Raw genomic sequence first — 24,473 nt, forward strand, 5'->3', positions numbered from 1 at the left:
GGAGTTGGGGGTAGTGTGTTAAAGTGGATTGGGGACTGGCTATCCGACAGGAAGCAAAGAGTCGGAATAAATGGGTGTTTTTCCGGTTGGAGGAAGGTAACTAGTGGCGTGCCGCAGGGATTGGTACTCGGGCCGCAACTGTTTACCATTTATATAGATGATCTGGAGGAGGGGACGGAGTGTAGGGTAACGAAGTTTGCAGACGACACAAAGATAAGTGGAAAAGTGAATCGTGTGGAGGACGGAGAAGATCTGCAGAGAGATTTGGACAGGCAGAGTGAGTGGGCGAGGATATGGCAAATGGAGTATAACGTTGAGAAATGCGAGGTTATACACTTTGGAGGAAATAATAACAAATGGGATTACTATCTCAATGGAAACAAATTAAAACATGCTACCGTGCAAAGGGACCTGGGGGTCCTTGTGCATGAGACGCAAAAGCCCAGTCTGCAGGTACAACAGGTGATCAAGAAGGCAAATGGGATGTTGGCCTATATCGCGAGGGGGATAGAATATAAAAGCAGGGATGTCTTGATGCACCTGTACAGGGCATTGGTGAGGCCGCAGCTGGAATACTGTGTGCAGTATTGGTCCCCTTATATGAGGAAGGATATATTGGCATTGGAGGGAGTGCAGAGAAGGTTCACCAGGTTGATACCGGAGATGAGGGGTTTGGATTATGAGGAGAGGCTGAGGAGATTGGGTTTGTACTCGTTGGAGTTTAGAAGGATGAGGGGGGATCTTATGGAGACTTATAAGATAATGCGGGGGCTGGATAGGGTGGAGGCGGAGAGATTCTTTCCACTTAGTAAGGAAGTTAAAACTAGAGGACACAGCCTCAAAATAAAGGGGGGTCGGTTTAAGACAGAGTTGAGGAGGAACTTCTTCTCCCAGAGGGTGGTGAATCTCTGGAATTCTCTGCCCACTGAGGTGGTGGAGGCTACCTCGCTGAATATGTTTAAAGCGCGGATGGATGGATTCCTGATCGGTAAGGGAATTAAGGGTTATGGGGATCAGGCGGGTAAGTGGTACTGATCCACGTCAGATCAGCCATGATCTTATTGAATGGCGGGGCAGGCTCGAGGGGCTAGATGGCCTACTCCTGCTCCTATTTCTTATGTTCTTATGTTCTTATGTTCTTTGTTCTTTGAGATGGTTTGATGTGATTAAAAGTGCTCTATTAATGCAACTATTGCACATCACCACTTCAGCATATAACTTGGAACCTTTCTCTTCTGTATGGATTAATAACATAACAAACGTAACATTTGGTCAATGAGGCAGCGCAATGCAATAAAAATGCAGTGTCTTAAAATTCATTTGTGCCCTCCATGGAAAAGTAAAATCGCGTCAATGGCATAGACCATTAATGGTTTAAGATATTGCACACCCAACTTGGTAGTTGCTGATGTAAAGAAGCACGAGTGCTCCTCAGAACTCATAAAATTGAGTTGCACTGTTTTTGGAAACTTTTCTTTTTTTTGTATTCAGGGGGTGTGGGCCTTTTAATGCCCAACCCCAATTGCCCTTGAATTGAATGGCTTGCTAGACCATTTCAGGGGCATTTGAGAGTCAACCACGTTGCTGTGGATCTGGAGCACATGTAACCTAGTCCAGGTAAGGAAGTAGATTTTTTTTTATTCATTCGTGGGACTTGTGCGTCGCTGGCTGACCAGAATTTATTGCCCATCCCTAGTTGCCCTTGAGAAGGTGGTGGTGAGCTGCCTTCTTCAATTGCTGCAGTCCATGTTCTGTGGGTTGACCCACAATGCCGTTAGGGCAAGAATTCCATAGAGTTGACCCAGCGACCGCAAAGGAAAGGCGATATATTTCCAAGTCAGGGTGGTGAGTGGCTTGGAGGGGAACTTGCAGGTGGTGGTGTTCCCACTTACCTGCTGCCCTTGTCCTTCCAGATGGAAGTGGTCATGGGCTTGGACGGTGCTGTCTAAGGATCTTTGACGAATTGCTGCGAATTGCTACGAATCTTGTAGATAGTACACACTGCTGCTACTGAGCGTCAGTGGTGGAGGGATTGAATGTTTGTAGATGTGGTGTGATTCAAGCGGGCTGCTTTGTCCTGGGTGGTGTCAAGCTTCTTGAGTGTTGTTGGAGCTGCACCTATCCAGGCAAGTGGGGAATATTCCATCACACTCCTGACTTATGCCTTGAAGAGGGTGGTAGATAGGCTCTGGAGTGTCAGGAGGTGAGTTACTCGCCGCAGTATTCCTAGTCTCTGACCTGCTCTTGTAGCCACTGTTTTTATGTGGTGAGGTTCTGGTCAATGGTAACCCCAAGGATGTTGACAGTGGGGGATTCAGTGATGGTAACACTATTGAGTGTCAAGGGTGGTGGTTAGAGTGTCTCTTATTGGTGATGGTCATTGCCTGGCATTTGTGTGGTGCAAATGTTCCTTGCCACTTGTCAGCCCAAGCTTGGAAATTGTCCAGATCTTGTTGCATTTGAACATGGACTGCTTCAGTATCTGAGGAATCGCAAATGGTGCTGAACTTTGTGCAATCATCAGCGAACATCCCCACTTCCGACCCTGTGATGGAGGGAAGGTCATTGATGAAGCAGCTGAAGATTGTTGGGCCTGGGACACTACCCTGAGGGTCTCCTGCAGAGATGTCCTGGAGCTGAGATGACTGACCCTCCACAACCGTCTTCCAATGTACCAGGTATGACTCCAACCAGTGGAGTGTTTTCACCCTGATACCCATGGATTCCAGTTTCGCGAGGGCTCCTTGATGCCACACTCGGTCGAATGCGGCCTTGATGTCAAGGGCTGTCACTCTCACCTCACCTCTGGAATTCAGCTCTTTTGTCCATGTTTGAACCAAGGTTGTAATGAGGTTAGGAGCTGAATGACCCTGGCGAAACCCAAACTGGGCGCCACTGAGCAGGTTATTGCTGAGCTGCTTGATAGCACTGTTGATGACCCCTCCATCACTTTAATGATGATCGAGAGTAGACTGATTGGGCGGTAATTGGCCGGGTTGGATTTGTTCTGCTTTTTGTGTACAGGACATACCTGGGCAATTTTCCACATTGTTGGGTAGATGCCAATGTTGTAACTGGACTGGAAGAGCTTGGCTAGGGGAGTGGCAAGTTCTGGAGCACAGGTCTTCAGTACTATTGTCGGAATGTTATCAGAGCCCATTACCTTTGCAGTATCCAGTGCCTCCAACCATTTCCTGATATCACGTAGAGTGAATCGAATTGACTGGAGACTGGCATCTGAGATGCTGGGGACCACTAGAGGAGGCCGAGATGGATCATCCACTCGGCACTTCTGGCTGAAGATTGTTGCGAATACTTCAGTCTTATCTTTTGCACTGATGTGCTGGGCTCCTCCATCATTGAGGATGGGGATATTTGTGGAACCTCCTCCTCCAGTGAGTTGTTTAATTGTCCACCACCATTCACGACTGGATGTGGCAGGATTGCAGATCTTAGATCTGATCCGTTGATTATTGGATCACTTAGTTTTGTCAATCACTTGCTGTTTTTGCCTTTGGTATGCAAGTAGTGCTGTTTAATAGCTTCACCAGATTGGTACTTCATTTTTAGGTATGCCTGGTGCTGCTCCTGACATGCCCTCCTGCACTCTCCACTGAACCAGGGTTGATCCCCTGGCTTGATGGTAATGGTTGAGTGGGGGATATGCTGGGACATGAGGTTACAGATTGTGCTGGAGTACAATTCTGCTGCTTTTGATGGTGCAGTGACTGTGCCTCACGGATGCCCAGTCTTGAGTTGTTAGATCGGTTCAAAGTCTGTCCCATTTAGCACGGTGATAGTACCACACGACACGATGGAGGTTATTCTCAATGTGAAAGCGTGACTTCGTCCCCACAAGGACTGTGCGGTGGTCACTCTTACCGATACTGTCATGGACAGATGCATCTGCAGCCGGCAGATTAGTAAGAATGAGGTCAAGTATGTTACTTCCTCTTGTTGGTTCCTACACCACCGGCTGCAGACCCAGTCTAGCAGTTATATCCTTTAGGACCTATCAATTTTGTGGTATCAGGCAGGAACTTTCAAAGGTTAATTGGGGGAGTCTGTGGGACATCTAGTCAGTGGGAGGCTTTCAAAAGTGTGTTAACCAGGGTTCAGGGTAAGCACATTCCTCTTAGAGTGAAGGGCAAGGCTGGTAGAAGTAGGGAACCTGAGATGACTCGGGATATTGAGGCCCTGGTCAAGAAGAAGAAGGAGGCACATGACATGCATAGGCAGCTGGGATCAAGTGAATCCTTTGAAGAGTATAGGAAATGTAGGAGTAGAGTTAAGAGAGAAATCAGAAAGCAAAAAGGGGACACGAGATTGTTTTGGCAGATAAGGCAAAGGAGAATCCAAAGAAATTCTACAAATACATAAATGGCAAAAGAGTAACTAGGAAAGAGTAGGGCCTCTTAAGGATCAACAAGGTCATCTATGTGCGGATCCACAAGAGATGGGTGAGATCCTAAATGAATATTTCCCATCAGTATTTACTGTTGAGAAAAGCATGGATGTTCGGGAATTTGGGGAAATAAATAGTGATGTCTTGAGGAGTGTACATATTACAGAGAAGGAGGTGCTGGAAGTCTTAAAGCGCATCAAGGTAGATAAATCCCTGGGACCTAATGAAGTGTATCCCAGGACATTGTGGGAGGCTAGGGAAGAAATTGCAGGTCCCCAAGCAGAGAAATTTGAATCATCGATAGTCACAGGTGAGGTGCCTGAAGATTGGAGGGTGGCAAATGTTGTGTCTTTGTTTAAAAAGGGCTGCAGGGAAAAGCCTGGGAACTACAGGCCAGTGAGCCTCACACCTGTGGTGGGTAAGTTGTTGGAAGGTACTTTGAGAGACAAGATCTATAGGCATTTAGAGACGCAAGGACTGATCAGGGACAGTCAGCATGGCTTTGTGAGTGGAAAATCATATCTCACAAATTTGATTGAGTTTTTTGGAGGCGCAACCAAGAAGGTAGATGAGGGCAGTGATGTTATCTACATGGTCTTTAACAAGGCCTTTGACAAGGTGCCGCATAGTAGATTGTTGCATAAGATTAAATCTCACGGGATCCAGAGTGAGGTAGCTAAATGGATACAAAATAAGGATGATGACAGAAGACAGAGGGTGGTTGTAGAGGGATGTTTTTCAAAGTGGAGGCCTGTGACCAGCGGTGTGCCTCAGGGATCAGTGCTGGGTCCACTGTTATTTGTCATTTATATTAATGATTTGGATGAGAATATAGGAGGCATGGTTAGTAAATTTGCAGATGACACCAAGATTGGTGGCCGAGTGGACAGTGAAGAAGGTTATTTCGGATTTCAACGGGATCATGATCAATTGGACCAGTGGGCTTACAATGGCAGATGGAGTTTAATTTAGATAAATGCGAGATGATGCATTTTGGTAGATTGAACCAGGGCAGGACTTATTCAGTTAATGGTAGGGCGTTGGGGAGAGTTACAGAACAAAGAGATCATGTTCATAGCTCCTTGAAAGTGGAGTCACAGGTGGACAGAGTGGTGAAGAAGGCATTCAACATGCTTGGTTTCATTGGTCAGAATATTGAATACATGAGTTGGGATGTCTTGTTGAAGTTGTACAAGACATTGGTAAGACCACACTTGGAATACTGTGTACAGTTCTGGTCACCTTATTATAGAAAGGATATTATTAAACGAGAAAAAGTGGGGAAAAGACTAACTAGGATGCTACCAGGACTTGATGGTTTGAGTTATAAGGAGAGGCTGGATAGACTGGGACTTTTTCCTCTGGAGCGTAGAAGGCTGAGGGGTGATCTTATAGAGGTCTATAAAATAATGAGGGGCAGAGATCAGCTAGATTGTCAATATCTTTTTCAAAGGTAGGGGAGTCTAAAACTAGAGGGCATAGGTTTAAGGTGAGAAGGGAGAGATACAAAAGGGTCCAGAGGGGCAATTCTTTCACACAGAGGGTGGTGAGTGTCTGGAACAAGCTGCCAGAGGCAGTGGTAGAGGCGGGTACAATTTTGTCTTTTAAAAAGCGTTTAGGCCATTACATGGGTAAGATGGGTATAGAGGGATATGGGCCAAATTCGGACAATTGGAACTAGCTTAGTGTTTAAAAACAAAGGGTGGCATGGACAAGTTGGGCTGAAGGGCCTGTTTCCATGCTGTAAACCTCTATGACTCTATTAATTGCATTAATCTTGATATTAACCAAATACCTTCTGAAAAAGCTAATATAATTATGGGGCAAAGATTCATGGGATCTAAGTTCTAGCATAAGCACCAAATTATACCTGCTGAGTAACACCATAACTGGTCCAAGCAGCCTTTCTGAAATAAAGAGGAAATTCCCACACTTGCATTTCAAAGTGGTACAACTGCTGCACACTATGGGAAGATTTTCTTGTGACTTTCTGGATCCCAATTTCTGGTTCAAATGGACCAAACTAAGAGGCCACCTTAATTGAGCTTGCGACCTTAGCACAAGGAACAGTCAGTCTCTTTATTGGTAAAATACAACTAAATCATCATCTATCTGTTCAATACCTCTAGCAGATGGATATTTTGTCACATTCACCATGATTTTTTTGTATTCAACAGAAAGGGAAATTGAAGAGAAGATTAAACCAATGGAAAAACGTAAGTCTAAAATTAGATTTACTTGATTGTTAAAATTAATCATTTAAGGATAGTGAAATATAATCTGTGGCATCTATGAAGAAGATTGAATGGCAGATTTCATTGTCTGTAGCAGTATATCTTATTGTTCAACATATATGGGCTAACTTATATTAAAGTATAAAATTGAACAGGTAATTGTTATTGCCTCTATTAATGAAAGGTCTGATTTTCAGATGATATCTAACAAGCGACTCATAATGTAATACACAGAAACTGGGAGCAGTAGTAGGTCATTTGGCCCTTCGAGCCTGCTCTGATATTCATTGTGATCATGGCGGATCATCAAATTCAATATCCTGATCCCCCCTTCCCTCCAAATCACTTGATTCCTTCAGCCCCAAGAGCTATATCTAATTCCTTCTTGGAATCACACAACATTTTGACCTCAACTATTTTCTGTGGTAATTAATTCCATATATTCACCACACTCTGGGTGAAGAAATTTCTCCTCATCTCAGTCCTAAAAGGTTGACCCCTTACGGTCAGAGTCGTAGAGATTACAGCATGGAAACAGGCCCTTCGGCCTAACTTGTCCATGCCGCCCAGTTTTTACCACTAAGCTAGTCCCAATTGTCCCATATCCCTCTATACCCATCTTACCCATGCAACTGTCTAAATGCCTTTTAAAAGACAAAATTGTACCCGTCTCTACTACTGCCTCTGGCAGCTCGTTCCAGACACTCACCACCCTTTGAGTGAAAAAAAATGCAACTCTGGACCCTTTTCTTTGAGAATTCTTTGAGACAGGATTTATTCCCACTTGGAAATAAGTGGAAGTATTAGCGAGAGGCAACATGGTTTTGTGAAGGGGAGGTCATGTCTCAACTAACTTGATCGAGTTTTTTGAGGAAGTGACGAAGATGATTGATAAGCGTAGGGCAGTGGATGTTGTCTACATGGACTTCAGTAAGGCCTTTGACAAGCTCCCTCATGGCAGACTGGTGCAGAAGGTGAAGCCGCATGGGATCAGAGGTGAGCTGGCAAGGTGGATACAGAACTGGCTCGGTCAAAGAAGACAGAGGGTAGCAGTGGAAGGATGTTTTTCCGAATGGAGGGCTGTGACAAGTGGCATTCCTCAGGGATCAGTGCTGGGACCTTTGCTGTTCGTAATATATATAAGTGATTTGGAAGAAAATGTAACTGGTTTGATTAGTACGTTTGCGGATGACACAAAAGTTGGTGGATTTGCGGATAGCAATGAGGACCATCAGAGGATACAGCAGGATATAGATCTATTGGAGGCTTGGGCGGAGAGATGGCAGATGGAGTTTGATCCGGACAAATGTGAGGTAATGCATTTTGGAAGGTCTAATAAAGATAGGAAATATACAGTAAATGGCAGAACCCTTAAGAGTATCGATAGGCAGAGGGATCTTGGTGTACAGGTACACAGGTCACTGAAAGTGGCAACGCAGGTGGAGAAGGTAGTCAAAAAGGCATATGGCATGCTTGCCTTCATCGGCCGGGGCATTGAGTTTAAAAATTGGCAAGTCATGTTACAGCTTTATGTAACCTTAGTTAGGACGCACTTGGATTATTATGTTCAATTCTGGTCGCCACACTACCAGAAAGATCTGGAGGCTTTGAAGGGTACAGAAAAGTTTTACCAGGATGCTGACTGGCATGGGGGGCATTAGCTATGAGGAGAGGTTGGAGAAATCTGGTTTGTTCTCACTGGAACGACGGAGGTTGAGGGGCAACCAGATAGAAGTCTACAAGATTATGAGAGGCATGGACAGAGTGGATAGTCAGAAGCTTTTTCCCAGGATTGAAGACTCAATTACTAGGGGGCATAGGTTTAAGGTGAGAGGTGCAAGGTTTAAAGGAGATGTACGAGGCAAGTTTTTTACACAGAGGGTGGTGGGTGCCTGGAACTCGCTGCCGGGGGAGGTAGTGGAAGCAGATACGATAGTGAGTTTTAAGCGGCATCTGGACAAATACATGAATAGGATGGGAATAGAGGGATATGGTACCCTGAAGGGTAGGGGGTTTTAGTTCAGTCGGGCAGCATGGTCGGTGCAGGCTTGGAGGGCCGCAGGGTCTGTTCCTGTGCTGTAATTTTCTTTGTTTTGTATCTCACCTTAAATCTATTCTTCTAGTTTTGGACTCCTCTATCTTTGGAAAAAAATGTTACCTCTCTACTTTCCCTATGCCCCTCATTATTTTATAGAATTCTATAAGATCACGTTAAGCCTCCTATGCTCCAGAGAAAAAAGTCCCAGTCTATCCAGCTTCTCCTTATAACTCAAACCATCAAGTCCCGGTAGCATCCTGGTAAATCTTTTCGGCACTCTTTCTAGTTTAATCCTTTCTATAATAAGGTGGCCAGAACTGTGCACAGTATTCCAAATGTGGTCTTACTAACGTCTTGTACAACTTCAACAAGACGTCCCGACTTCTGTATTCAATGTTCTGACCAATGAAACCAAGCATGCTGAATGCCTTCTTCACCACTCTGTCCACCCGTGACTCCACTTTCAAGGAGCTATCAACCTGTACTCCTAGATGTACTGCGCGCAGTACTCCTAGAGTACTGCGCGCAGTTCTGGTCACCTCATTACAGGAAAGATGTTGAAGCCATTGAAAGGGTGCAGAGGAGATTTACAAGGATGTTGCCTGGATTGGGGGGCATGCCTTATGAGGATAGGTTGAGGGAGCTTGGTCTCTTCTCCCTGGAGAGACGAAGGATGAGAGGTGACCTGATAGAGGTTTACAAGATGTTGAGAGGTCTGGATAGGGTAGACTCTCAGAGGCTATTTCCAAGGGCTGAAATGGTTGCTACGAGAGGACACAGGTTTAAGGTGCTGGGGGGTAGGTACAGAGGAGATGTCAGGGGTAAGTTTTTCACTCAGAGGGTGGTGGGTGAGTGGAATCGGCTGACGTCGGTGGTGGTGGAGGCAAACTCGTTGGGGTCTTTTAAGAGACTTCTGGATGAGTACATGGGATTTAATGGGATTGAGGGCTATAGATAGGCCTAGAGGTGGGGATGTGATCGGCGCAACTTGTGGGCCGAAGGGCCTGTTTGTGCTGTGGCTTTCTATGTTCTATGTTCTATGTCTTTGTTCCATAACTTTCCCCAACGCCCTATCATTAACTGAGTAGGACCAGCCTGATTTTATCCAACAAAATGCATCACCTTACATTTATCTAAATTAAACTCCATCTGCCATTCGTCAGCCCACTGGCCCAATTGATCAAGCTCCTGTTGCAATCCTAGATAACCTTCTTCACTGTCCACTATGCTACCAATCTTGGTGTCATCTGCAAACGTATTAACCATGCCTCCTAAACTCTCAACCAAATTATTAATATAAATGACAAATAACAGTGGACCCAGCACCGATCTCTGAGGCACACTGCTGGTCACTGGCCTTCAGTTTGAAAAGCAACCCTCTACAACCACCCTTCTGCGATCAATTTTGTATCCAATTGGCTACCTAACTCTGGATCCAGTAAGATTTAATCTTATGCAACAACCTACCATGCCATACCTTGTCAAAGGCCTTCTCCTCAAACTATGACCCCTAGTTCTGGACTCCCTTACCTTTGGGAACATTCTTTCTGAATTTACCCTGTCTAGTCTTGTTAGAATTTGATTTCCATGAGATCTCCACTCACCCTTCTAAACTCCAATGAATATAATCCTAACTGATTTAGTATCTCCTCATATGACAGTCCTTCAATCCCAGGAATCAGATTGGTATAACTTCACTGCACTCCCTGTATAACAAGGACATCTTCCTCAGATAAGTCCCAGAGGATTGGAGGATAGCTAATGTGGTCCCGTTATTTAAGAAGGGTAGGAAGGATAACCCAGGTAATTATAGGCCGGTGAGCTTGACGTCCGTGGTGGGGAAGTTGTTGGAGAAGATTCTTAGAGATAGGATGTATGCACATTTAGAAAGGAATAAACTCATTAACGATAGTCAGCATGGTTTTGTGAGAGGGAGGTCATGCCTCACTAACCTGGTGGAGTGTTTTGAAGAAGTGACCAAAATGGTTGACGAGGGAAGGGCCGTGGATGTCGTCTATATGGACTTTAGTAAAGCGTTTGACAAAGTCCCTCATGGTAGGCTGGTGAAAAAGGTTGGATCTCATGGGATAAAGGGGGAGGTGGCTAGATGGGTGGAGAACTGGCTTGGTCACAGAAGACAGAGGGTGGTAGTGGAAGGGTCTTTTTCCGGCTGGAGGCCTGTGACTAGTGGTGTTCCGCAGGGCTCTGTATTGGGACCTCTGCTGTTTGTGATTGATATAAATGATCTGGAAGAAGGTATAACTGGGGTGATCAGTAAGTTTGCGGACGACACAAAATTGGCAGGACTTGCAGATAGTGAGGAGCATTGTCAGAAGCTACAGAAGGATATAGATAGGCTGGAAATTTGGGCAAAGAAATGGCAGAGGGAGTTCAATCCTGATGAATGCGAAGTGATGCATTTTGGTAGAAATAATGTAGGGGGGAGCTATATGATAAATGGCAGAACCATAAAGGGTGTAGATACGCAGAGGGACCTGGGTGTGCAAGTCCACAGATCCTTGAAAGTGACGTCACAGGTGGAGAAGGTGGTGAAAAAGGCATATGGCATGCTTGCCTTTATAGGACGGGGCATAGAGTATAAAAGTTGGGGTCTGATGTTGCAGCTGTATAGAACGTTGGTTCGGCCGCATCTGGAATACTGCGTCCAGTTCTGGTCGCCACACTACCAGAAGGACGTGGAGGCTTTGGAGAGAGTACAGAGGAGGTTTACCAGGATGTTACCTGGTATGGAGGGGCTTAGTTATGAGGAGAGATTGGGTAAACTGGGGTTGTTCTCCCTGGAAAGACGGAGGATGAGGGGAGACTTAATAGAGGTGTATAAAATTATGAAAGGCATAGATAGGGTGAACGGTGGGAAGCTTTTCCCCAGGTCGGTGGTGACGTTCACGAGGGGTCATAGGTTCAAGGTGAAGGGGGGGAGGTTTAACACAGATATCAGACGGACATTTTTACACAGAGGGTGGTGGGGGCCTGGAATGCGCTGCCAGGCAAGGTGGTGGAGGCGGACACACTGGGAACGTTTAAGACTTATCTAGACAGCCATATGAACGGAGTGGGAATGGAGGGATACAAAAGAATGGTCTAGTTTGGACCAGGGAGCGGCACGGGCTTGGAGGGCCGAAGGGCCTGTTCCTGTGCTGTATTGTTCTTTGTTTGATCTATGATGTATCTGCAAAAGTTGGTGAGAGTCATAGCTGACATGTCAAATTTCCTTAGTCGTCTGAGAAAGTAGAAGCATTAGTGGGCTTTCTTAACTATAGTATCGGCATGGGGGGACCAGGACAAGTTGTTGGTGACCCCCCAGACCATTTTTTCAGCCACTTATTCTTTAAAGTTTATTTATTTGTGTCACAAGTCGGTTTACATTAACACTGCAATGAAGTTACTGTGAAAATCCCCAAGTTGCCACTCTCCGGCAACTGTTCGGGTACACTGAGGGAGAATTGAACATGGCCAATCCACCTAACCAGATGAAACCGGAGCACCCAGAGGAAACCCACGCAGATACGGGGAGAACATGCAGTCTCTGCACAAGCCAGGAATCGAACCTGGGTCCTGAGCGCTGTGAGGCAGCAGTGCTAACCACTGTGTCACCATGCTGCCCTATCCTATATATTCTGCTGTTTCTACTCTGAATAGCACAAGACGCAGGTAATAATCCTGAGATAAAATAGGGCCCAGAGAGTTTACTTGCAATTTTGGGGAGTTTCCTGCCACTTTTTAGGTTTATTTGAATCTTAAACTATCATTTGAAATGTTTGAGGTAATTCCTCTATGTAGCCCAACGGGAAAGCATGCTCAGATAACTGCCTTTTAGGTAAAAGATTTCCAAAGACTGCTTTTTACCATTTCCGTCTTTATTGCCTGTTGCACCTTCATGCTTACCTTCAGTGACTGGTGTGTATGAGGACACCGAGATCTCATTGCACACTCCCCTCTCTCAATTTACAGCCATTCAGATAATAATCCGCCTTCTTGTTTTTGTTACCAAAGTGGATAACCTCACATTTATCCACATTATACAGCATCTGCCAATCATTTGCCCACTCACTCAGCTTGTCCAAATCACACTGAAGCATCTCTGTATCCTCCTCACAGCTTACCATCCCACCGAGGTTTGTGTCATCAGCAAATTTGGAGATGTTGCATTTAGTTCCCTCATCTAAATCATTAATATATATTGTGAACAGGTGGGATTCCAGCACTGATCCCTATCATACCCCACTGGTCACTGCCTGCCATTCAGAAAAGGAGCTGTTTATTTCTACCCTTTGTTTCCTATCTGCCAATCAGTTTTCTATCCATCTCAATACACTACCCCCCAATCCCATGTGTTTTAATTTTACATGCTAATGTCTTATGTGGGACTTTGTCGAAAGCTTTCTGAAAGTCCAAATAAACCACAGCCATTGGCTCCCCCTCATCAGCTCGACTAGCTACATCCTCAAAGAGTTCCAGTAGATATGTTGAGCATGATTTCCCTTTCATAAATCCATGCTGATTCTGTCTGATTCTGTCATTGCTTTCCAACTTCTCTGCTATAAAATCTTTGATAATGGATTCTAGAATTCCCCACACTACTGACATCAAGCTGACTGCTCTATAATTCCTTGTTTTCTCTCTACATCTCGTTTTAAATAGTGGGGTCACATTTGCTACCCTCCAATCCATAGGAACTGTAGCAGAGTCTATAAAATCTTGGAAGGTGACCACCAATGAATCCATTGTTTATGGGGCCACTTTCTTAAGTACTCTGGGTGTAGATGATCAGGCCCTGGGGATTTATCGGGCTTCAATTCCATCAATTTCTCCAACACCATAAGGGCTGCAGCGGAACAACTAGACAGCTCACCACCACCTTCTCATGGGTAGTAAATGCTGGCCAAGCCAGCGGTGCCCACACCCTGTAAACTGAATTTTTAAAAATGTAGTCCTCATTGCTTTTAAGGAGTACCTGGCATGCACCTCAATTGCAACAACCTATAGGACACAGATTGAGATTAGGCTGGAAGACTTTCTTGGCTAGCAAAGACACAATGGACTGAGTAGCCTCATTGTGTACCCTAAACTTATATGATTCTATGAAACTGAAACTGTGCTGTTATATGCAATTGTGTGGTGCGAACGTTACTTGCCACGTGTTAGCCCAAGTCTGAATATTGTCTAAGCCTTACTGTACTTGGACAGCTGAGGGGTGACCTTATAGAGATCTATAAAATAATGAGGGGCATAGACAAGGTAGATAGTCAATATCTTTTCCCAAAGGTAGGGGAGTCTAAAACTAGAGGTTTAAGGTGAGAGGGGAGAGATACAAAAGTGTCCAGAGGGGCAATGTTTTCACACAGAGGATGGTGAGTGTCTGGAACAAGCTGCCAGAGGTAGTAGTAGAGGCGGGTACAATTTTATCTTTTAAAAAGCATTTAGATAGTTACATGGGTACGATGGGTATAGAGGGATATGGGCCAAATGCGGGCAATTGGGATTAGCTTAGGGTTTATAAAAAAAAGGCGGCATGGACAAGTTGGGCCGAAGGGCCTGTGTCCATGCTGTAAACCTCTATGACTCTATGACATGGACTGCTTCAGTATGTGAGGAGTTGTGAATGGTTCTGAACATTGTGCAGACAGCGTTTTTTTCCTCTTTCATTCAAATGTAACAGTTTATAATGTTGAAAAGTGACCTCCACAAAATTGTCAGGTAAGGAAATGCTTCAGAGCTATTCCCATTCCACAGATTTCTCTTTACTCAGAGTAGTGGAAACATCATTTATACATGTAAATAGTCTCTCTCACATGCTTTTGTATACGTGTTGACTGATAACTAACTTCAGAATTTTCAATACCTATTATTTGAATCGCATGAATGATTAAATCTCTACTTCATTCTTTGTTAACAGGAAAGCTGAAGCGTGAATCAGCTGAACTCAAAAGACGTAAGTAACTGAATAAGTGAACATGTGAAACTGCATTAAAACTTTGAACCTATTACCCATGGGTGGTCATAATTAGTTTCAAAAACCTCATTGCAAATTTAGGATTCAGTCATAAGTTTAGATAGTTTGATTTTCAATTGAGTTTCCCATTACTGATATAAAGCTCAATTCCACGTCATTATTTTCTGTCACAACACTAATTTTTCCAACGTACAACAACTACAAAACCTGAGTGCCTTCAAATTGGAGCAATGACGGATTGATAAGGAGAAGGCTGGAAACAGAGTTTCACCTTCTGCTTTCAATAACAAAAAATATAGCTTCTTCTACAGGAATGACAACATTACTGCAAGCTTCCCATAATAAAGGTTCAATGTGCGGAGGTTACAATTGAGGGCAAGAAGAAACAAGGAAACATCAAGAAGAAACTAACCATCAGACTCTACAGCATGTATGTTGAGTTCCAATCAATAAACTAGGGAGTCACAAGGCTGACTAAGATGGAGTCATACTAATTATCGTGAAATATTAGTAAACGCTATTCTCCTACTTCTGCAGTTAAGCATTCATCATCAAAGAACAAAGAACAAAGAAAATTACAGCACAGGAACAGGCCCTTCGGCCCTCCAAGCCTGCACCGACCATGCTGCCCGACTGAACTAAAACCCCCTACCCTTCCAGGTACATAAGAACATAAGAACATAAGAAATAGGAGCAGGAGTAGGCCATCTAGCCCCTCGAGCCTGCCCCGCCATTCAATAAGATCATGGCTGATCTGAAATGGATCAGTTCCACTTACCCGCCTGATCCCTATAACCCCTCATTTCCTTACCGATCAGGAATCCATCTATCCGTGATTTAAACATATTCAACGAGGTAGCCTCCACCACTTCAGTGGGCAGAGAATTCCAGAGATTCATCACCCTCTGAGAGAAGAAGTTCCTCCTCAACTCTGTCCTAAACTGACCCTCCATTATTTTGAGGCTATGCCCTCTGGCTGTGACCATGGCAGAACCCTTAAGAGTATTAATAGGCAGAGGGATCTGGGTGTACAGGTGCTTTTCTCAACATCTGAAGTGCTGCAGGAAAAGCCTGGGAACTACAGGCTGGTGAGCCTCACATCTGTGGTGGGTAAATTGTTGGAAGGTATTCTGAGAGACAGGATCTACAGGCATTTAGAGATGCAAGGACTGATTAGGGACAGTCAGCATGGCTTTGTGACTGGAAATCATGTCTCACAAATTTGATTGAGTTTTTTGAAGGGGTAACCAAGAAGGTAGATGAGGGAAGTGCAGTCGACGTTGTCTAAATGGACCTAGCAAGGCCTTTGACAAGGTACCGCATGGTAGGTTGTTGCATCATATTAAATCCCATGGCATCGAGGGTGAGCTAGCCAAATGAATACAAAATTGGCTTGATGACAGTAGACAGAGGGTGGTTGTGGAAGGTTGTTTTTCAAACTGGAGGCCTGTGACCAGCGGTGTGCCTCAGGGATCAGTGCTGGGTCCACTGTTATTTGTTATCTATATTAATGATTTGGATGAGAATTTAGGAGGCATGTAAGTTTGCAGATGACACCAAGATTGGTGGTATAGTGGACAGTGAAGAAGGTTATCTCGGATTGCAAAGGAATCTTGATCAGTTGGGCCAGTGGGCTGAAGAATAGCAGATGGAGTTTAATTTAGGTAAATGTGAGGTGATGCATTTTGGTAGATCAAACCTGGGCAGGACTTACTCAGTTAATGGTAGGGTGTTGGGGAGAGTTATAGAACAAATCTATCTCGGGGTACAGGTTCACAGCTCCTTGAAAGTGGAGTCACAGGTGGACAGGGTGGTGAAGAAGGCATTTGGTACGCTTGTTTTCATTGGTCAGAACATTGAATACAGGATTAAAACGTCTTGTTGAAGTTGCACAAGACATTGGTAAGGCCACACTTGGAATACTGTGTACAGTTCTGGTCACCCTATTATGGAAAGGATACTGCACTGTAGGGATTCTATACTATTCTCGGAGTCATTGATTTTCAGCTGTTTTCTAATACGAGGATTGCAAGTTTTGCAAAAAAACAATGGGTAGTGTCAGGTGTTGCAAAGAAACCCAAGTATATATGGGATGCACACATTTTCAATTGGTTGACTGTTCTTCTTCAACACAAAAATTGCAAGAATGATGTGTCATGCAAAGGGTAAGCTCCATAACAATTAAGAGTTTCAATGGAAAATGTATCACACTGATGGTAAAACAGGTTGTCATATCAATTTGGAAAAATGATCCCATTTCTACTTTATGAAATGTGGAACCAGATATCACAAAGAAACCTTGAAGTTTGCACATTTATAAAAGGGAGAAATGCTTAAATCTGTAACATTTTAACTGACTATTTGTATTTATTTTCTCTACAGAGAAAGCAACTGTAGAAAAATTGGAAAGAGGTAAATACTGTATTGGAATCATGCTTAATTTTAAGGATACTTAATTTTAAAGACATTTGAACTTTGGCTACAAAATGAAAATACTCTTGTCTGCTATGTGGCATGTGAACATGTAACATTCTTCTCTCCATTGGTGATAGCTGATGATGGTACCAAGATAGGGATCGCCCACAAACTCATGAATCTTCAGCACTAGCATTATACCTATCATCTTATCCTGAAAGACATGGGGCTGAATCTTTGCTCTCAATTCTAAGTCACTAAGCTAAGGTTCTATCTGTCACCACATGAGTGTAAACCTATAATGGCACTACGACAAAGGACTTATTACCAGTGTCCTGATTAATATTTAGCCTTGAATCAACATCACAAAAAAATTATCCTTTCAGTTTTGTACTGCCTTTTGTGGGGGCTTACTGTGTGGAAATCAGCTGCTTTGCTTCCGACATTTACAACTGTGACTGCATTTCAGGTACATTTCATTGTCTTTAAAGCACTTTAGGACATTCTGGTGGTGAAAGGTTTTATGAAAGTGCAAGACTTATGTGTAGTACTATCATGTATCACCTAGTCAGCAATAACCTGCCACAGGTGCCAGTTTGGGTTTCGCCAGGACAACCCAGCCTTGATCTCAATTGAACCTTAATCCAAACACGGACAAAAGAGTTCAATTCTGGAGATTTAAAGAAATTGTCTGCCTTTACATTAAGGCAGCTAGACTAAGTGTGGCATCAAGGAGCCCCATTATAATTGTCATCAACAGGAATTGGGAAATTCTTCATTAGCTGCAAATGTATGAAAGACTTTTGGGTAACTGTTCCCTGCTGCAATTTTCATGGCAACTCCTCAACCAATCAGAATCCAATTGCCAACCAATCAGCATCCTATTCCTCATGCATTGAAATTCAGCATTCTTGCATTCTGTCCCGATGAGTGCAATCAAAATGAATGATGGAGCAGGCTCAAAGGGCCAAATGGTCTACCTGCTTCTAGTTTCTCTTGCGTTCTGTCCCGATGAGTGCAAGATGAAAAGCGTCCACAACATTTCTTTTTTCAGCAATACTAGAGATGGTTGTAGGTATTAACTCCCCAATCATTGTGGGAGCTGAGGAGATTTCATGAAAAAGGCCTTTCAGAGATTGTGTTGTTAGTATACCTTTAAGAGCTTTTTTAAAAAATCATGTTCTCTGTAGCTCATAGCCTTAGCTGATGTCATGTTCTGTGAGGACATTGCCTGAGCTAATTTATCATCGCAACGACAAACTAAGTTTATACTTGGAATCAACGCAGGATTAAAGACTGAAGGAGATTTTGGAGAGGAAGCGGTTTGTCACGAATGTAATAAAGGGAGGAGTGTTTGATGGTGGAAGACAAGAACTAAAATGGACTATATTTACTATTATGTTTGCATGCTTTGATTTTTGTAAAATGTATGTATATTTATTGTAGAGTACTAGTAGTGTGAAACTGAAAGGGGTTTGAAAAATGAAACCATCTGTGAATGTTGAGGTTCATTTTTTCTTGGGGGTGTGTGATGTTAGTGAACCTTTATGAGTCTTTTTACAAAAATCAAGTTCTCTGTCATTCAACCTTCGCTGATGTCATTGTTTCCAGGCTGTCTACGAGAGACCTTTTATTGCTCCTAAAGTGATTTAAATGGGAGTCATTTAGTTTTACTTTGGAAATTAGTTTTATGACCCTGCATTATCAGGAGGAAAACTGGTTGGCAGGTCAGGTGACGGGAGCTCTTTTGTTTTCAGTTCTGAGCTGCGGGTTAGTGTTTAGAAGGGACAGCAAGCTGAAAAGAAGTGTTTCTCTCTCTCCCTGGTTTATTTTCGAAATTCTGCTAGTTATTTGAAAACAAGGTGTTGCCTTCCTGGAGTAGAAAGTCTGCTGTCGGTGGCTTGACCAGAATCTACCTGGGGTTCTGGGAAGTTGTTCTGACTTCAAACTGTTCTGGGTGTGTCAAGAGGACGACTGGAACTTACAAGACTGAGGGTTTTCAAATCTCCAACCAAAAGACTCAATTCCAGTATCATGTGAGCTTTTGCCTTTGCTGTGTTGAACTTGTTCAAAGGGTTTTTTCTATGGAAGGTTTGATTGGAACATCTTGGTTGTTTTGTTTTTGCTTGTAATTGATAAAAATTATTGCTAATTTTCTTTCTATACCTGTTAACTACATTTTTAAATAAACTTTGTTTGATAAAGGTTCCCTAGTGGGTTATTTGAATCATACCTGAGATGAACCATGTCATGCTTATCCTAGCCAAATTTGAGGTGCAAAACTTATGATCCAGGCGGGCTTCATAAAACATTGTAGAATTTCTAACCTGAACCATAACAAGATCAAAACTCAGTTTTCTGAATGCTAATTTTCACATTGGCAGTCTCTTGCTGAAAGCCTTTACCTATAACAGTAATTTTATGTGCTCCTCTAAAGAACAAAGAAAATTACAGCACAGGAACAGGCCCTTCGGCCCTCCAAGCCTGCACCGACCCTGCTGCCTGACTTAACTAAAACCCCCTACACTTCCGGGGACCATATCCCTCTATTCCCATCTCATTCATGTACTTGCCAAGACGCCACTTAAAAGTCACTACCGTATCTGCTTCCACTACCTCCCCCGGCAACGCGTTCCAGGCACCCACCACTCTCTGTGTAAAAAATCTGCCTCATACATCTCTTTTAAAACTTGCCCCTCGCACCTTAAACCTATGCCCCCTAGTAATTGACTCTTCCACCCTGGGAAAAAGCTTCTGACTATCCACTCTGTCAAAGAACAAAGAACAGTACAGCACAGGAAACAGGCCCTTCGGCCCTCCAAGCCTGTGCCGCTCCTTGGTCCAACTAGACCAATCGTTTGTATCCCTCCATTCCCAGGCTGCTCATGTGACTATCCAGGTAAGTCTTTGTGGACTTGCACACCTAGGTCCTCTGTGTTTCTATACTCCTGATGACTCTGCCATTTATTGTATAACTCCTCCCTACATTATTTCTTCCAAAATGCATCACTTCGCATTTATCCGGATTAAACTCCATCTGCCACCTCTCCGCCCAATTTTCCAGCCTACCTATATCCTGCTGTATTGCCCGACAATGCTCTTCGCTATCCGCAATTCCAGCCATCTTCGTGTCATCCGCAAACTTGCTGATTACACCAGTTACACCTTCTTCCAAATCATTTATATACATCACAAATAGCAGAGGTCCCAGTACAGAGCCCTGCGGAACACCACTGGTCACAGACCTCCAGCCGGAAAAAGACCCTTCGACCACTACCCTTTGTCTCCTATGGCCAAGCCAGTTCTCCACCCATCTAGCCACTTCTCCTTGTATCCCATGAGCCTTAACCTTCTTAACCAACCTGCCATGTGGGACTTTGTCAAATGCCTTACTGAAATCCATATAGACGACATCCACGGCCCTTCCTTCATCAACCGTTTTTGTCACTTCCTCAAAAAACTCCTCCCAATTTGTAAGGCACGACCTCCCTCTTACAAAACCATGCTGTCTGTCACTAATGAGATTGTTCCGTTCTAAATGCACATACATCCTGTCTCTAAGAATCCTCTCCAACAACTTCCCTACCACGGACGTCAAGCTCACCGGCCTATAATTTCCTGGGTTATCCCTGCTACCCTTCTTAAACAACGGGACCACATTCGCTATCCTCCATGCCTCTCATAATCTTGTAGACTTCTATCAGGTCTCCCCTCAACCTCTGTCGCTCCAGTGAGAACAAACCAAGTTTCTCCAACCTCTCCTCATAGCTAATGCCCTCCATACCAGGCAACATCCTGGTGAATCTTTTCTGTACCCTCTCCAAAGCCTCCACACCCTTCTGGTAGTGTGGCGACCAGAATTGAACACTATATTCCAAGTGCGGCCTAACTAAGGTTCTATAAAGCGTCAACATGACTTGCCAATTTTTAAACTCAATACCCTGGCCGATGAAAGCAAGCATGCCGTATGCCTTCTTGACTACCTTCTCCACCTGCATTGCCACTTTCAGTGACCTGTGTACCTGTACACCCAGATCCCTTTGCCTATCAATACGCTTAAGGGTTCTGCCATTTACTGTATATTTCCTATCTGTATTAGACTTTTCAAAATGCATTACCTCACATTTGTCCGGATTAAACTCCATCTGCCATCTCTCCGCCCAAGTCTCCAACTGATCTATATCCTGCTGTATCCTCTGATGGTCCTCATTGCTGTCCGCAAATCCACCAACCTTTGTGTCATCCGCAAACTTACTAATCAATCCAGTTACATTTTCCTCCAAATCATTTATATATATTACAAACATTATTATTACAAACATCTATTATTTTGAGATTCACTTTCGAGAATTGTAGCTCTTTACCAATGTCATTACTTTATAAAGATGTTCAGTTGTAACAATGGATTCTTTTGAAGTACAAGGACTCAACTGACTTATTCTCTGTCGACAGACTGGTTGTTGATAGAAGAAAAGCAACTTTTACGGAAACGTAAGTTCCAGAGGATTTGATTTGTGGTATGAGGGTAGCCCAATGGGATAGAATACTGCTGGCTTGAATTACTATGGAGTTTGTAGCTACTTATCTCATGTCATAAGCCAGTAAACAACAGCTCAATTGAGTACTTAATTTTATCATAATTAATGAAATTTAATTGGAGCTTTTGAGTTACTCCTAATTATCCCTTATGTTATGAAGACATTGGTGAAACAAAGGGTGGTAACGAATATCGTTAAATCATATTATGGAAAGCCATGGGTTTAATGACCTACAACATGCCAAAGTTGATTATGAAATACAATTGCAAGACAAGTTTGTGATATAATATTAACAGCACAGATCAAATACTAGAAAGCAAGTTGCTGCATTTTGATATTGCTATTTTTAGCTAATTTTCCTGATTCTTTTAAAGCAATTAAACCTAACAAGTAAATAAAAGTGAAATGTCCTGTCCTTGGAACTGTTTTAAAAGGCCTAAATCTTTAAATCGATCATTACAGGGATATATGATGTTTTTAACAAAACTGTACTTCTAAAAACAAAAAACACAAATCTCAACACCTATTATGGGTCTTTGCACAATATTACGCTTATTTCACAGCAACTTTAGGTTGTTATGTATTTCTTTGTCGTAAGAAGATGGCATTTCAATTATCATATTCTTTATTAACAGAGAAAATGTTCGCAGAAAGAGCCACGGCAATGGGTATGTTTGTTATGAGGAAAGTTAATGCCAAAGATGGTTAAGCAGTTTTGTAAAAATATATGCTGTGATTCAGCAAGCTAAGCAGACTCCACAATAAATCTGCTAAGGACAGAAATTCCATGGAGAGCTGGAGATACCAGATCCTGGTGTGCCATAGATTCTTGTAGCCATGACTTGGCACAGAGCCTCTGATTGCACAACGGAAGGTGTAAGTTGTTAGAGCCTCTCAGTTGCAGTTCAGTAAAGGAGACACAAGTTCTGCTCCTTCATAAACTACCTTTATTTCTTTGATCCAGCTCCGCATACAATTCTCCACCAACACCCGGTGCCACCCGTAGCCCCTTTACATATCAGTGACTTCTATTCAACAATTGACATCAAATTAGGACTTAATTGGAAGGTCTGTTCACCCATTCTTAACATAAGTTAGGAAGCCAGTATGCTGAAGAACAGGTATGAACTTCACTGGGGAGAGGTTTCTCTGATTCTGATTCTGACCTCAGAAGTGGCAAAGAACAATTTTTCAAAAATGTTTACGACCACAGCACCCTGACAAGGACGTATTTCTGGGAAAAGAGTCTTCAGCTACCCAGTTTGGGACTTGGCACAGAGGGACAGGTTAGTGTCTTGAATTCTCCCCCTTCTCGCATGGATGCCTGCCAGCCTCGTCCAAAGAGACAAAGAGATTTTTTTCACTCAAAGGGCTTGTGAACCTTTGGCATTGTCCACTCCAGATGATTGCGGATGCTCCATTTTTGAATGTACTTGAGGCTAGAATAGATCAATTTTTGGGGATTCAAATAATATCAGAAATGGGAAATTGTATTTAAGGCTGGAATTTAGCCATGATCATATTGTGTGGTAGAGCAGGCGAGATGGACAGTATTGTCGACTGCTTCCATCTTTAGGTTCTTTCTATTAATACGTGAACCAAATAATTAAATTGTTAACTCCAACTTTCACTGAAGTGAACTTGAGGTAATTTTAAAATAGATAATTCTGAGTGGTAAAGGATCATTATTTAACACTGAGGTTTTGCACAAGAACTCCAGATATTGAGGAAATACAAGGGCTAGGATTCTCCCAAAAAAACTCGAAGTGTTGAATTTGCGTGAAAACTGGACTAAATCACGGTGTTTTTTTCAGCGGGAGTTTCAAAAAGAATCTCCCACACTTTGTGCACTGCAGGGTGCACTAGTGTGAATCACACTAAAAATCAGTGGCTGGGGCCTATCCCTGCTGGAGAGGCAGACAGCATAGCGCTGAGTGGGCCATTGTTCACGCACCGATCTGTCAGTGCCAGGATCGGCACATGCGCAGTGGCCCCTATCTGCTGGCCTCCCAATTACTGGCCAGTGCCGCGACCCCTTCATCACTGGCCTTCCAACCCCCCTGCGGCCCGATCGCTGGGCCCTCCATGTATGCCGGGGCCCACCCTCGACCCCCACCCCAACAGTCTGGAACACCCCCCGCCCCGCAGTCCCGACCCCCCCTCCTTCAGCCCTGACCCCCCACAGCAGGATGCCAGCCCCCCACTCCGATAGCCAGCCCCAATCGCTGGCCTTCTTCCCTCTGTCACTCGGCCCAAATGCAGTGTGGCAGCGGGACCCCCCATCCCACCGATCGCCCCATCAGGCCCCACCCCTTGGCACTGCCCCATGCCCGATGGACAGTGCCAAGGTAACCCCAGGCATTAGCACTTTTCTCCTTGGGCAGTGTCAAAGGGCACAAGCTGGCACTGCCAATGCCCGGGGGCACCCCCTCTGGTGCCCGACACTCTAGGGGGCCCCACTTGCCCCCCCATCACTCCATCGGAGTTGGGCCACCAGCTTCCCGAAAGAGGGAAGCTACTGTAAACCCCGATGGAGTGAAATACTCCTAATGGGGGGAATGGAGATGCTAGCAGGCCCGGAGATTTCAGTCCCAGGCACACTAATTCTATTTAAATTAAATTTAAATTCTCATTTGAATAATATAGCTGACGCCGCCAGAAATCTGGCGCTGGCAGATGTTATCGGGGAGGGACGCCCAGTGCAGATCCCACACATCGGGAATTGCTTGAATCTCCCAGTCCAGTGCGCTAAAATATTAGCGCAGTAGGATAGGAGAATCGCCCCCAAGAGGTCTGAAAATTACAATTTTCACAGCTCCAAACTGAGGCTGTGGATTTAAGTTCAGGAAGCACTGCTTATGTGATTGAA

The sequence above is a fragment of the Mustelus asterias genome, chromosome 2 (assembly GCF_964213995.1).
Source record: "Mustelus asterias chromosome 2, sMusAst1.hap1.1, whole genome shotgun sequence".
Taxonomy (NCBI): Eukaryota; Metazoa; Chordata; class Chondrichthyes; order Carcharhiniformes; family Triakidae; genus Mustelus; species Mustelus asterias.